The following is a 13,688-nucleotide window of genomic DNA, read 5'->3' as shown; positions in this document are numbered from 1 at the left end:
TTCTTTGAATAGTAAAAATTTATAATCTGACACATAGTATATCAGAGTGACTCTTACTATATCCACACTGATCCTGGACTGTTTTGTTTACATGTGTGTGTGTGTGTGTGTGTGTGTGTGTGTGTGTGTGTGTACTGTCAATGTATAAATGAAAAATTTCATCTCCTTTGTGACTAAAACTGATGTAACCGTTTTAATATCACTGGTTTTTGGCATTTCTTTTCACACAGTTTTAGTTATTCCCTTCTTTATTTTTGATTAGGTGGTAGAAACTATTTTTTAAAGATGTTAATAATTTGCATGACGTGTGTTTTATGTCTTTTTTTTCCATTTGCTTTTACTTTGAATTTTATATAGAAGTTTACTATTTTATCTAATCAAATGTATAAAAATTTTCTTTTATTCTACATTTACCTTTTATTTAAAAATATATCTAAATTATATTTTAAAGTATTTTATGCTTTTCATCTTTAACATATTCAGAATTTAATTTTGTATGTGGTATGAAATAAGCATTAATTTTAATTTATTTTTTTCCAAAGAGTTAACTATTTTCTTAGAGGTATTTTAACCTTCTTGATATGAAGCCCTTGGTTATTATCATATTGTATATATTATATAATATTTGTATTAATATTTATATATAATACATGTTACATATACATGTCATATATATATACATACATATGTATATATATCATACCAGATACACACACACACACACACACACACACACATACACACACACACATAAACACATGCATGAATTATTTTGGAGCCTCTACCTTATTCCATTTCTGCTTATTAATGCTTCAGAATAACAGTGATTCAAATATTTTAGACTTACAATGCTCTTTAATCTTTGATAATGCTAATGTATCCTTTCATTCCTTATATGTTTAAAACTTAAAATCTCTTTGTCAATGTCTGTTTTCCCATCCCTATGCTTCAATTTCTTTGGAATTTTTATTGTGGCTGTGTAAAACTTTAAGAAGATTGGTGGAAACTAATATCTCAATAGTGTTTGATACACGCATGCACAATGCAGTGCTTATATTTATTAAAATTATTTTTATGATTTTTTAACAGTTTGAAGTTTTGAATTTATATTAAATTAAATTTCTATTTCTAATTTAGTTCTTAATTGTCTTGGCAATGTCAGCATCCATACCACTTGCCTGCTCCAAGTTCATGAAGATTATTTTTATTTATATTATAACCAGAGACTTTTAAAATGTTTTTAATTCTATTTGTTTTCTAACTGATTATAATTATTTTTTCAATTAGACAATGCATGTGGCATAAAGAGTAATAATTGTCTTATTTATAATTATAAAGTCATATTTACTATCCTAGGGCTTCTTAATAAGAAAAAGTATGCTAGCCATTCTTTTCTTTCAGAATTAATATTATTAGACAGGGATTATTATTTTAATACTTTATTGGGGACAGTGTTCCACCATTACTTTAAGTCTGTGCACTTAGGACGATGGGCTGCTCTGTTCATTTAAGGGTTAACATGGGACTTGGGCCTGGACAATCAGTACATCAAATCTCTCTCACACTGTGAGTGGGTCAAGGATAGCCACATGAACAATGCTTCACTCATCATCTTATGACATTACTTATATGTCATCTTGTCTGCTTTGGGTTTTGACTCAGAATTGGATATAATTCAATAATAAAACATTCAATAATAATAATGACACATTAAATGTGTCAAGGAGATAATTTTTCTCCATCATAATTCAACATGGGGATATGCAAGCTGGAAGCTACTAGGTTAATCTAGGCAGTAAAAACTTGCATGAGTCAAATCATTATCCAAAGTGGCCAAAGTATAGAGGATGAGTTTCTCGAACCACAACTGCTTACAGGGAAATTTCTCGAATGAGTGAGTTTTGTCTACATATCTCTGGAATGATTGCATGATGGCATGCATGGAAATCTGTGAGTTCAAATAGACATTTTTGAATTATTTGTCAGAATATGCTAGGATATGCAGATATAAAGATTTATTCTGCAACCTGCGAGACATCCCTCTTCCATGCAGTGACATAAGGATTCAGGCCAATTCTATCTACAATTTTGCCACCTCAGCCCATTTTCCCTATTCTCTCTTCACTGGCTCACAAATCTCAACTTGAAGTATCACGTGTCATTTCTGCTTACATTTAACTGACTAGAAGTGGTAACATGGTTTATCTGGCTTGTAGGAGCCTGAAAAGTCTGTTTCTTCTAAGCCTAGAAAATGGAAGAGAACAAGGTAAGGGTAAATGGTATTAGTTTCTCTAAGGAATTGATTGTTTACCTGTTTACCTATTCTTGGAGATGAAAGAATAATTCCAGAATTTGTTCTATGTTAAATCCAATGTACTTCCTCTGATTCTTACATAGGAACATCCCACAATTGAAGTCAAGGCTGGAATTTTGCAAATTGATAATAAATATGTAAAAAAGAGAAAATGTATGGAAATAAGAAACACAAACATGCCTGTTTGGGAATTTACTATATTAAAAAAAAAGACATTTCACATCAATAGAGAAAAATTCCCATTTAATATTTCTGAAATGCATTTCATATTACAGAAATGTATAAAATTTATATGAATTGTATTACTTTTTATTCAGAGAAATAAAAACAATTATTCAAAAATATAGCTAACATGAACTAATATTATCACTTTAGAAGAATTTCTAATCTAAAATTACATGGGATTTATTCCTGGGTTACAAAGGTGGTTCAATATTCACAAATGAATCAGCAATGATTCATACCATCAATAAGAGAAAGTATAAGAACCATATGATCATTTCAATAGACACAGAAAAAGTACAACATCCATTCATGATAAAAACCCTCAATAAAGTAGGTTTGGAGGGAACATATCTCAACATAATTAAGGCCAGCTATAAAAAACCCACAGTTAATATCATCCTTTATGGGGAAAAAATGAGGGCTTTCCTTTCAGGTCAGGAACAAAACAAAGATGCCCACTCTTACCACTTTTATTCAACATAGTACTAGAAGTCCCAACCACAGCATTCAGACAACAAAGAGAAATAAAAGGAATCCAAATTGATAAGGAAGAAGTAAAACTTTCACTATTTGCTGATGACATGATATTATATGTAGAAAACCCAAGAAACTCCATCAAAACCTGCTAGAACTGTAAATCAATTCGGTAAAGTCATAGGATACAAAATCAATGTACAAAAATCTGTTGCCTTTCTATACACCAATAATTAAGCAGCAGAAAGAGAAATTAAGAAAACAATCCTATTTATAGTTACACCAAAAATAATAAGATACTTAGAAATAAACCTAACCAAAGAGGTGAAAGACCAGTATTCTGAAAACTATAAATCACTGATTAAAGAAATTGAAGATGACACAAAGAAATAGAAAGATATTCCCTGCTCATGGACTGGAAGAACAAATATTGTTAAGGTGTCTCTGCTACCCAAAGCAATCTACAGATTCAATGAAATTCTTATCAAAATACCGACAAAATTTTTCACAGAGCTAGAACAATCCTAAAATTTATATGGAACCACAAAAGACCCTGAATAGCCAAAACCACCTTGAAAAAGAAAAACAAAGCTGGAGGCATCACAATTCCAGACTTCAAGTTATATTACAAGGCAACAGTAATAGAAACAGTAATGTACTGGCACAAAAATAGACACATTGATCAATAAAACAGAACAGAAAACCCAGAAAGAAACACACAATTATAAGATTAATTAATCCTTGACAAAGGAAGAAAGAATATCCAATGGGAAAAAGAGACTGTCTTCAACAAATAATGTTGGGAAAACTGGACAACAACCTGCAAAAGAATGAAACTGAACCACTTTCTTACACCATACACACCAAGAAACTCAAAATTGATTAAAGACCTAAATGTGAGATCTAAAAGCATAAAAATTCTAGTAGAGAACACAGGCGGTAAGTTCTTTGACATCAGCCTTCGTAACTTCTTTCTAGATATGTCTCCTGAGGCAAGGGAAACCAAAACAAAAATACACTATTGGAACTACATCAAAATAAGAAGATTCTGTACAACAAAGGAAATAAAACTAAAAAGCAACCTACAGAATGGGAGAAAAAAATTGCAAATGACATATCTGATAAAGGATTAGTATCCAAAATATACAAAGAACTTATAAAATTCAACACCCCCACAAAAATAATCCAGTTAAAAAATGGGCAGAAGACATGAATAGAAAGTTTTCCAAAGAAGACTTACAGATGGCTAACAGTCACATGAAAAAGCACTCAACAACACTCATTATCAGAGAATTACAAATCAAAACTACAAGGAGAGAACAACTAACACCTATCAGAATAGCTAAAATTAACAACACAGGAAACAACAGATGTTGGTGAGGATGCAGGAAAAGGGAAACCCTCTAACACTGTTGGTGGGAATGCAAACTGGTGCAGCCACTCTGGAAAACAGTATGGACGTTCCTCAAAAAGTTAAAAATAGAACTACCTTATGATCCAGCAGTTGCACTGCTGGGTATTAATCCAGAGGATACAAAAATACTGATTTGAAGAGACACGTGAACCCTGATGTTTATAGCAGCATTGTCAACAATAGACAAATTATGGAAATAACCTGAATGTCCATCGACTGATGAATGGATAAAGAAGATGTGATATATACACATATATACAATAGAGCATTACCTGACCATAAAAAAAGAATGAAATCTTACCATTTGCAATGACATGGATGGAGCTGGAGAATACTATGCTAAGCAAAATAAGCCTGTCAGAGAGAGACAAATACCATATGATTTCACTCATATGTGGATTTAAGAAACAAAATAGATGCGCATAGGGGAAAAGAAAAAAGAGGGGCAAACCAGAAAAAAGACTCTTACTGAGAAAAAAACAGAGAGTTACTGGAGGGGATGTGGGTTGGGAATGGGTTAAATGGGTGATGGGTATTAAGAAGGGCACTTGTTGTGATGAGCAATGAGTGTTGTATGTAAGTGATGAATCACTAAATTCTACACCTGGAACTAATGGTACACTATATGTTAACTAACTGAAATTTAAATAAAAACCTGAAAAAGAAAAAAAAAAAAACTATAAACCTGGGTAACTAGAGTACTGGGAGGAGAGAAGTAGGGAAGGGAACAGAGGCAATATTTAGAGAAAGAATGATCTATCCTACAATCTTTTCTCCCTTATTCCTGAAGTCATCATTGTATCCTGAAATGACAATTTTTGATCAAAATCTGATTATCTGGTAAACATTCTCTTATATTTTTGAATGCCTATTGTCTTAGCTTGAGCTTCCATAAAAAAAATATCATGATTGAGTGGTGTAAACAACACACATTTATTTGTCACAGTTCTGGAGGCTGGAAATTCTACAATCGAGGTACCTGCCAATTCAATTCCTACTAATGATCCTTTTGCTGGCTTGTCAATCAATCCTTGCATTCTCATTGTGTCTTCATATAGTAGAGAGAAAAAAAGAAAGCTCTGATCTCTCTTTCTCCTCTTACAAGGACACTAATCCCATCAAGGAGCCCCACCCTTATGACCTCATCTAAACTTAATTGCCTCCCAAAGACCCCACCTTCATATACTATTGAATGGCAAGTTAGGGCTTCAACATATAAATTTGAGGCTGGTGTGGGGGGGGCGGGGAGGGCACACACATTCAGCCCATAACAGCTGCTATATGCACTGTGCAAATAGAAGAACTGAGTTTGAAGGACAGGTCTGTCTTAAGCCAGAGTTTAAAAATTGCTCTTTGCCTGCATTCTGCTGCATACCTCCTCACCCATTGGTCCTCAGTCCACTATATTATCCACTAATATATCCACTATATTATATACATATTATATATCTATGATATATATTATATCATAAAGGTAAGCAAACTATAGCCTGTGACCCAAGTCTAGCCTGCCACTAGCCTAGGTCCTCTCCTCCCCTTCCCCACAAAAAAGGAGAAAGTACTTATAAAACTCAACTCCTGGGCACCTGGGTGGCTCAGTCAGTTATCATTCGACTTTGGCTCAGGTCATGATCTCCCAGTTCGTCGTTTCGAGCCTGCATTGGTCTCTGTGCTGACAGCTTGGAGCCTGGAGCCTGCAGCCTGCTTTGGATTCTATATCTCTCTTTCTCTCTCTCTGTTCCTCCCCCACTTGCACGCCATCTCTCTGTCTCTCAAAAATAAATAAACATCAAAAAAAATTAAAACTCACACCCCAAAAACCAAATTATCCAGTTAAAAAATAGGCAGAAGACATGAAGACATTTCTCCAAAAAAGACATACAGATGGCCAACAGACATATGAAAAGATGCTCATCATCACTTTTCATCAGGAAAATGCAAATAAAAACTACAATGAGATACCACCTCACACCTAACAGGATGTCTAAGATCAACAACACAAAAAACAGCAGGTATTGGTGAGGATGTGGAGAAAAGGAATAAGTTGTGCTCTGTTGGTGACAATGCAAAGTGGTACAGCCACTATGGAAGACAGTATGGTGTTTCCTCAAAAAGTTGAACATAGAACTACCTTATGTTCCAGGAATACTACTGGGTATTTAAACCAATAACACAAGAACACTAATCAAAGGTATATATACACCCCTATGTTTATAGCGGTATGATCAACAATGGCCAGGGTATGGAATCAGCCCAAGTGTCCATTGATTGATGACTGGATGAAGAATATTCCAGTGTGTGTGTGTTACATATTATACATGAATGGAATGTTGTTCAGCCATAAAAAGAATGGAATTTTGCCATTCGCAACAATGTGGATAGAACTACAGAGTATAATACTAAGCAAAATAAGTTAGTCAGAGAAAGACAAATGCCATATGATTTCACTCATATGTGGAATTTAAGAAACAAAACAAATGAGCAAAGGGAAATAATAGGAGAGAGAGAGAGAAAGAAAGAAAGAGACCAAGTTCTCTTGTCTATAGAGAACAAACTTATGGTTACCAGAAAGGAGGGGAGGTGGGGGGATGAGATAAATAGGTGATGAGGATTTAGGAGTGCATTTCTGGAGATGAGCACAGGGTGATGTATGGAAGTGTTGAATTACTATATTGTACACCTAAAACTAATATAAGTTGGTATGTTAACTAAGTGGAATTAAAGTAAGAACTTAAAACATACATATGCAAAATTGGTTGCAAAACAAATCGGGGGCACCTGGGTGGCTCAGCAAGTTGAGTACCGGCTTCAGCTCAGGTATGATCTCACAGTTTGTGATTTCACAGATCACAGCCCTGCATCAGGCTTGCTGCTGTCTGCACAGAGCTTGCTTTGAATCCTCTGTCCCCTCTCTCTCTGCCTGTGCACTGCTCAAGCTCTCTCTCAAAAATGAATAAACATTTATAAAAATATATATGTACTAAAGCAAGTATGCATGAGTGCATTCACATACACAAACACAAGTATTTCAATAACTCAGACTGTGCAGCATTTTTCTGTACTGGACAATGTGGTTTTATTGACTACAGATCTAATATACATATATGTTATTTATATACATTATTTTTATATTACATATTTTTATATTGAACATATATTGTATATATATTATTTTATATTGCATATGTACGTCAATACTGAGTTTACAAAAGTCTTAAAATTAGTGGGCTTTAACTGCTTATTTGGTATTTAGAAGATCTTGAAATGAAGCAAGTTTAATTTAATTATTTTCCCATTATTAGAAATGTATAATATCAAAAGTTGTTCAAATAAAGTTAAAACAGTAATATGAAGAGAAAAGAGTTGGGGAAAAGCCGACATGCAAAAACAGATTCTACAAAATGAAGGTAGTTAATATGAGCATTTTCAAGGAATATTAAGACGTGATTCTTATATTTCTGTAAAAATGGATTAGATTTTACTTTGTGTCTGTTACTGCCTAATAGTTCACATTTGTTAACTTTTGTGACTATTAGAAGAGTTTTTAGCTTAGAGATCACACGCAGATGGACTGAATGCAGGATGCCTAGTTGTCTGATTTTAGGAACTGGTTTTTAGAATGCTGATTATTTCCAAGTGTTTCTCAGTGTGCTCACATATAAATGAGCTCTTGTACAAAAGTTGTAGCTCATTACAGATTCCACATCACAAGATTTAATAAAGTAAAATACATTTTAAATAGTAAGGATTACAGGAAAAAATACTGAAATTATGAAGATAAAGGAAACCCTTCTTAGAACACTTAAGCCAATAAGTGGCATAGGGAGAATACATAAATAAATCCTGACCACAAATTTCCAGGAATTAGAATAATGCAAATGATATCAATAATATCATTTTATATATTAACTGATCTTATTTACAGAAAAAAATAGCTCAAAGCTGTGATATAGTACTAAATACATGGAATATATAAATATTAGATGAAAATAATTTAAAGTTCCAGTCTCTCGTGGCATGGACTATACTTAGTGTTACATAATTTTTAGAAATATACCGAATATGCATCATTTGCACATTGCTAAATTATCTTCTGGAATTTTACTTAAATCACCATAATAAAATGTATTCATGATATAGTATAATAGCATTGGAGGTGCAAAAAACCACATGAATAAGCATTATTGTTTTGTCTCTATTCATCACCAATTTAGTCTATTATAAACTAAAGAAAAATAGGGAAAATGAGGAGAAAGCTCTTAGGCCTGTCAGGATTAATTGCAGTGCCAATGTTGTTAATCTCTCTCTATTCAAAAGAGTACAAAAAAACAAGCCCCTAAAATAAAATCTGATGAAAACATAGTCAAGACTCCTAAAAGTACTAATACAGTTATTGATAAAACCCTAATAGCCACTCTTCAGGGACATTTTTTTAGCATTTAAATTTCAGAGTATCCTGAGAGGAAGGGTTTTTGGAAGCAAACTGCAGACATCTGGAGCCAGTGTTCTGCATTTTCAGTGTAGGTGAAGTGTGGGTGGGTGTTAGCATCTCTTTTCTTTAAAATGTTTTGGAATGCAACTGTACAATACCCTGCAGAACAGGCAGATTCCTGTAATTATGGCACACAAACCCTCCCATTGCGGGCAACCGAGATTTTACACACAGAGCAAGTGAAAGGCTGTATTTTCAGGAAACGTTTCTTCAGTGAGTAACAAGAGTGGCAAAATAATAGGGTCTTTTATTTATAGAGTTCCTTAGTTCAAAGAGCTCAAAGGAAGCGGTAGTCATGATCTCATTAATGAGCAAAGCAGCTCTGTGAGAAAACATAGAACCAATAACCATATTCTGCATATAGGGAAACGTAGGCTTAGAAAGTTATATGTGAGATCCAATTATCTTTATATCTCTATGTGATGAGAATAGTAATGGGAATACAACACTGTGAGACCTCCACCACACAAAGCAATACACTCAGTGCCTCCTAGGAGTCTCCTGCATGTTGCTCTATTACACAAGGTGGCTGCAGTCGGCCTTGGTTTTCTTCCTAGCCCACTTCCTAATCCCCAAACACTCATGGGGAGTTCCTTTGTGTAAGACCCAATCGTAATCATTATAAATGTGCTAAAGGTGGTTTCCATACAGGCTTAAATGTAAACTCTCCATTAAGGAGATGTTTTAGTTGTATTTATGTTGCCTAAGATGAGTTGATGCTAGGACTTTGATTGGGTCAACAAAATGGTGGTAGTATTTTGCTGCAGTTACAATAAACGTCAGGTTACGATACAATCAAATCTCTGAGAGAAAGAATTAGAGAGGCATTTAGAAAATGTTGTAGCATATGCTTTACTGAGAAAATCCAAGTTCATTCACTTTCTGTATATTTAGGAAAATTATTGTGAAATTCCAAGTTAAGAGTATCCATGAAGTCCTAAAGATAAACATCAAAGATAAAGTGTATTGATAGGCAGTTGCATTTGCAGAGAAGTCTTAGAGAAGAAGCAAAAACTGCCTTCAAAGTAGATCAGTCCATGCTGAAATTTCCTGGGCTTTTTTGTGTACATTCTCCTGAACGAATTTTCACAAAGTAACAGTGATTGGGTACTATTTCATCAACATTCACTGCTGTGCTTCCTGGAGAATCCTGACAATCATAACTACTTAGGAATTTCAAATGGCTAATTCTTATATCTAAGAGATTAATGTATAGACTTTAAGATGCATCTCTATTTTAGCAACAATTATTTCTCATCACTTGAAGAACTTGAGAATAATGTCCATGTTTATGACTCAATAGTCAGTATTCTAAATTTATGATTCAAACTGTTTTGCTAAGAGCACTTGAACTTACATGTCATCAACCATGATACTCAGATGCTGTCATTGAGTTTGAACACCAATTTTAGGGTTCTTTGTCCCTGGAAAATTCACAGTATTTCCTCAGTTTTTCTAAGTTATCAAATGAAGATATTTAACAAGTTTGCTTCACCAATAATCCAACATTATTAAAGTGATTATTAAATACTAGCATTCTAGCACTTATTGGTAACTTCCAGTTTTCATGGAGAAAGCATAACAATGATTGGTTGGCAAAAATAGTGAGAAGGAAAATGTCTAACTTTCCTTAGTGATGGGAATAAAATTCAGTTTATCAATTAAATGACATTCAGCTAAAAATAGCCTAAGTGATGAACTTGTCTAACCCTTTCTCTTCTACTTGAAAGCCATTAAATAGACACCAGTGCATCACAACAGAGGTTAAATGATTTGTTCACAGTCACATGCTGCCATATATCAGAATGAGGGAATCAGGTTCCATTCTCTGCACTATGCACTCAGAACTCTATGCTTAACATGTCATTTACAAGTTGAGAAAATTATTTAAATCTTATTGCAAATAGAATCTCAAGCATTCTCTAATGTCTGAGATTACGGAATTTTCTTTTTTTTTTTCTTTCTCCTTTGGGAGGTGCCAGAATTGTCCTTTCATTTGCTTTACACATTAAAGTGAAAATAACTTAAGGTCTTTATTTACACCATGTAATGTTTATAGATTAATGTCTGTGGTTACTCTCCATAGTTGCCCAGTGCAACTATGAAAATCTTATTAAAATCTTACTGAGAAGCTTCATTCTCAGGAGGTTATTCCAATATGTATAGGAACCTTTATTCTCCTCTCATTCTATTAGAACAGAGAATGCAGATTTGAGGAAAAAACAAAATAAAACAAACAACAAAAACTCTGGGTGATATAATGTATCCTTTAAATTCAAACCTACTTTTCCTCAAAGAATATTAATATGAAATAAAATGTTAGCAGATGCCAATAAATGTTAACCTCCCATCTCTCTTTTCTTATTTGTAGGAAAAGCTGGCAAAGTAAATAATAGCCTGAGAAGGGTCATATTGGATATATAAGTAAGTAGACCATTGTAGTTTACTAAAAATGATATAAAGTGGTAAGTTTTGGTACTAAAATTGATCTGCATACACAACTAACTGAAATCCAAGGTAGTTATTTAATTATTTAAAAAACAAGAAGAAAAATATGATCTATGGTTTTATCTAAAATAAAAACTGATATTTATACCATATGATTTCAAGTGAAATGTAATTTAAAAACTATGCTACCCAAAATGATTATATTATGGATCAAATTAAACTTAAAAGACTCAGTAATAACTAATATACATATTATTTTTATGAAATGTTCCAATTTAGGCTCCTGGCCTTGGATTTGAACAAACACACCAAATCCCTTCAGGTAAGCAATTTTATATATATAAATTTTTGCGAATACTTCTTACATCGGTTATCTATTGCTGTGTAACAAATTGCTATGCAACTTAATCACTGAAAGCAAAACATACACTTACACATAGATTATCTCAGATAGGCTTTCTGTCGGTTAGGAATCTGGACAGTGCTTATCAGGGTCCTTTGCTTTACAGTCACTCACAAGGGTGAAATCACCATGTGGGCCCAGGGTCTGTGCTCCCATCGGAAGCAGCAAGTGGAGGAGATTGTACTTCCAATTTTCACTCAGTAGCTGCTGGCAACATTCAGCTGTTCCTTGCCAGGTGAACCTCTCCAAAGTGGCAGTGTGCTTCCTCAAAGCCACTAAGAGTCTTCAGGCAAGATGAAGTCATAATCTGTTGTAATCTAATCAAAGAACAGGCATCCAAATTACCTTTATTGTATTCTATTGGTTACCTGTCACTAGGTCCAGCCCACACACAGATAGGAAATTCCACAAGGGCATATCCACAAGGGAATATCCTTGTGGGAATATCCACAAGGGCATAGGAAATTCCACAAAGAAATATCTTTGATAACTGCGTAAGGTACTTCTTTAAGGGGATACTTTAAACATGTTCTTTGTTTCCAAAAAATTAATTGAAAACTTAGAAATTTATGTTAGGTCTAAAAAATAATGTACAAAATTGAAGCATACTCTAGAAACAACACATCCTTGAGAGAAATGAATAGCTAAGACATTTATGACATAATTCAGACTTATGAGGTAAAAATTATAAAGCTAATAAACAATATAAGATTTTATTGAGATACTTGAGGATCTGTTGGAGCTTACATATCAAGGTTTTGTTTTGTTTTTTTTTTTTCAGGGAGTATATATGTTTTAAAATTTTATTTTGTTTCTATTTTTTTTCTGATTGCTGTAAATAAATCCCTGTATTTACCCACATCTGAGTACACATGCCCTGATCCTTCTTCTGTTCATATTTTGACTCCCCCATCTATTAGTTAGATGCCTTTGACCAGTCATTTAATTTTCTTTCCCTCAGTTTCCTCATCCTAGAGTTATAAGGATGTTTAAAACTTAATACACAAAATACATATTCCATGAATGATAATTATTATATCTTTCCCCCATATCTTAGATAATTTTCATCATTGATAACTGATTAATTTATATATCCATCCAATTAATACCAAAGATTTATTAATGCTGACATAGTGCATTAGTTGCTTATATGCTATTATGTGCTGTGGATATTGAAGCTGGCACAACATTATCATTTTTAATAATATGATGATTGTCATATGAGAGACAGAAACACGATGCTATAGGAGCACAGAAAAAGGCATCTGACCAAAACACCTGTATCATATCTAAAATGGTGAATCCAGTAAATTCTGGGGAAAATGGGATCACTGGTAGATAAAATAGCACATGAAAAGGTATCAAGTATGGCAACAATTCAGGAATAATAATCTGCTTCTTGTAAATGATGAATGAATTCTTATGGAGACTCCATAGCAGGTGAGTCTAGAAGGGTAGGAGAAATGGGACTTATGAAATGTTTTGTGTGCTTATCAAGTGATTGTATATTTTATTTTATAAAAAGGCAAAGATAGGTAAAATTTATATTGTCTTTAAGAAGCAAGGAAATACATTACTGTATTTATTAATTCAAAGTAATCCCTGAAATACTATAGAGGTATGTCTAAGAGGATATTTTTCTGATGTAGAAAGAAATATTAAACTGCTCTGATTTAGACGTGGCTGTAGTTAGCCTGACTTACTCTGTATACCTCAAGTAGAAGTTTTAGCTAAAGTAAGAAATGAATTTATAGGGTTGGATATAGGAAATGATTAATATTGTGTACTCTCAACTTTCTGAAATTTTAAAATATATGTTCAGTTCATATTTAGTCTATGGAAAAATGAAAAGTGATAAATTTAGAGAAAAGAAATTCCATGGTTTGTGGGATCGAGCCCCACACTGGACTTTGCACAG

Source organism: Panthera leo, chromosome B1, assembly GCF_018350215.1.
Source record: "Panthera leo isolate Ple1 chromosome B1, P.leo_Ple1_pat1.1, whole genome shotgun sequence".
In the NCBI taxonomy this organism is placed as follows: domain Eukaryota; kingdom Metazoa; phylum Chordata; class Mammalia; order Carnivora; family Felidae; genus Panthera; species Panthera leo.
Note: the sequence above shows the minus strand (reverse complement) of the source record.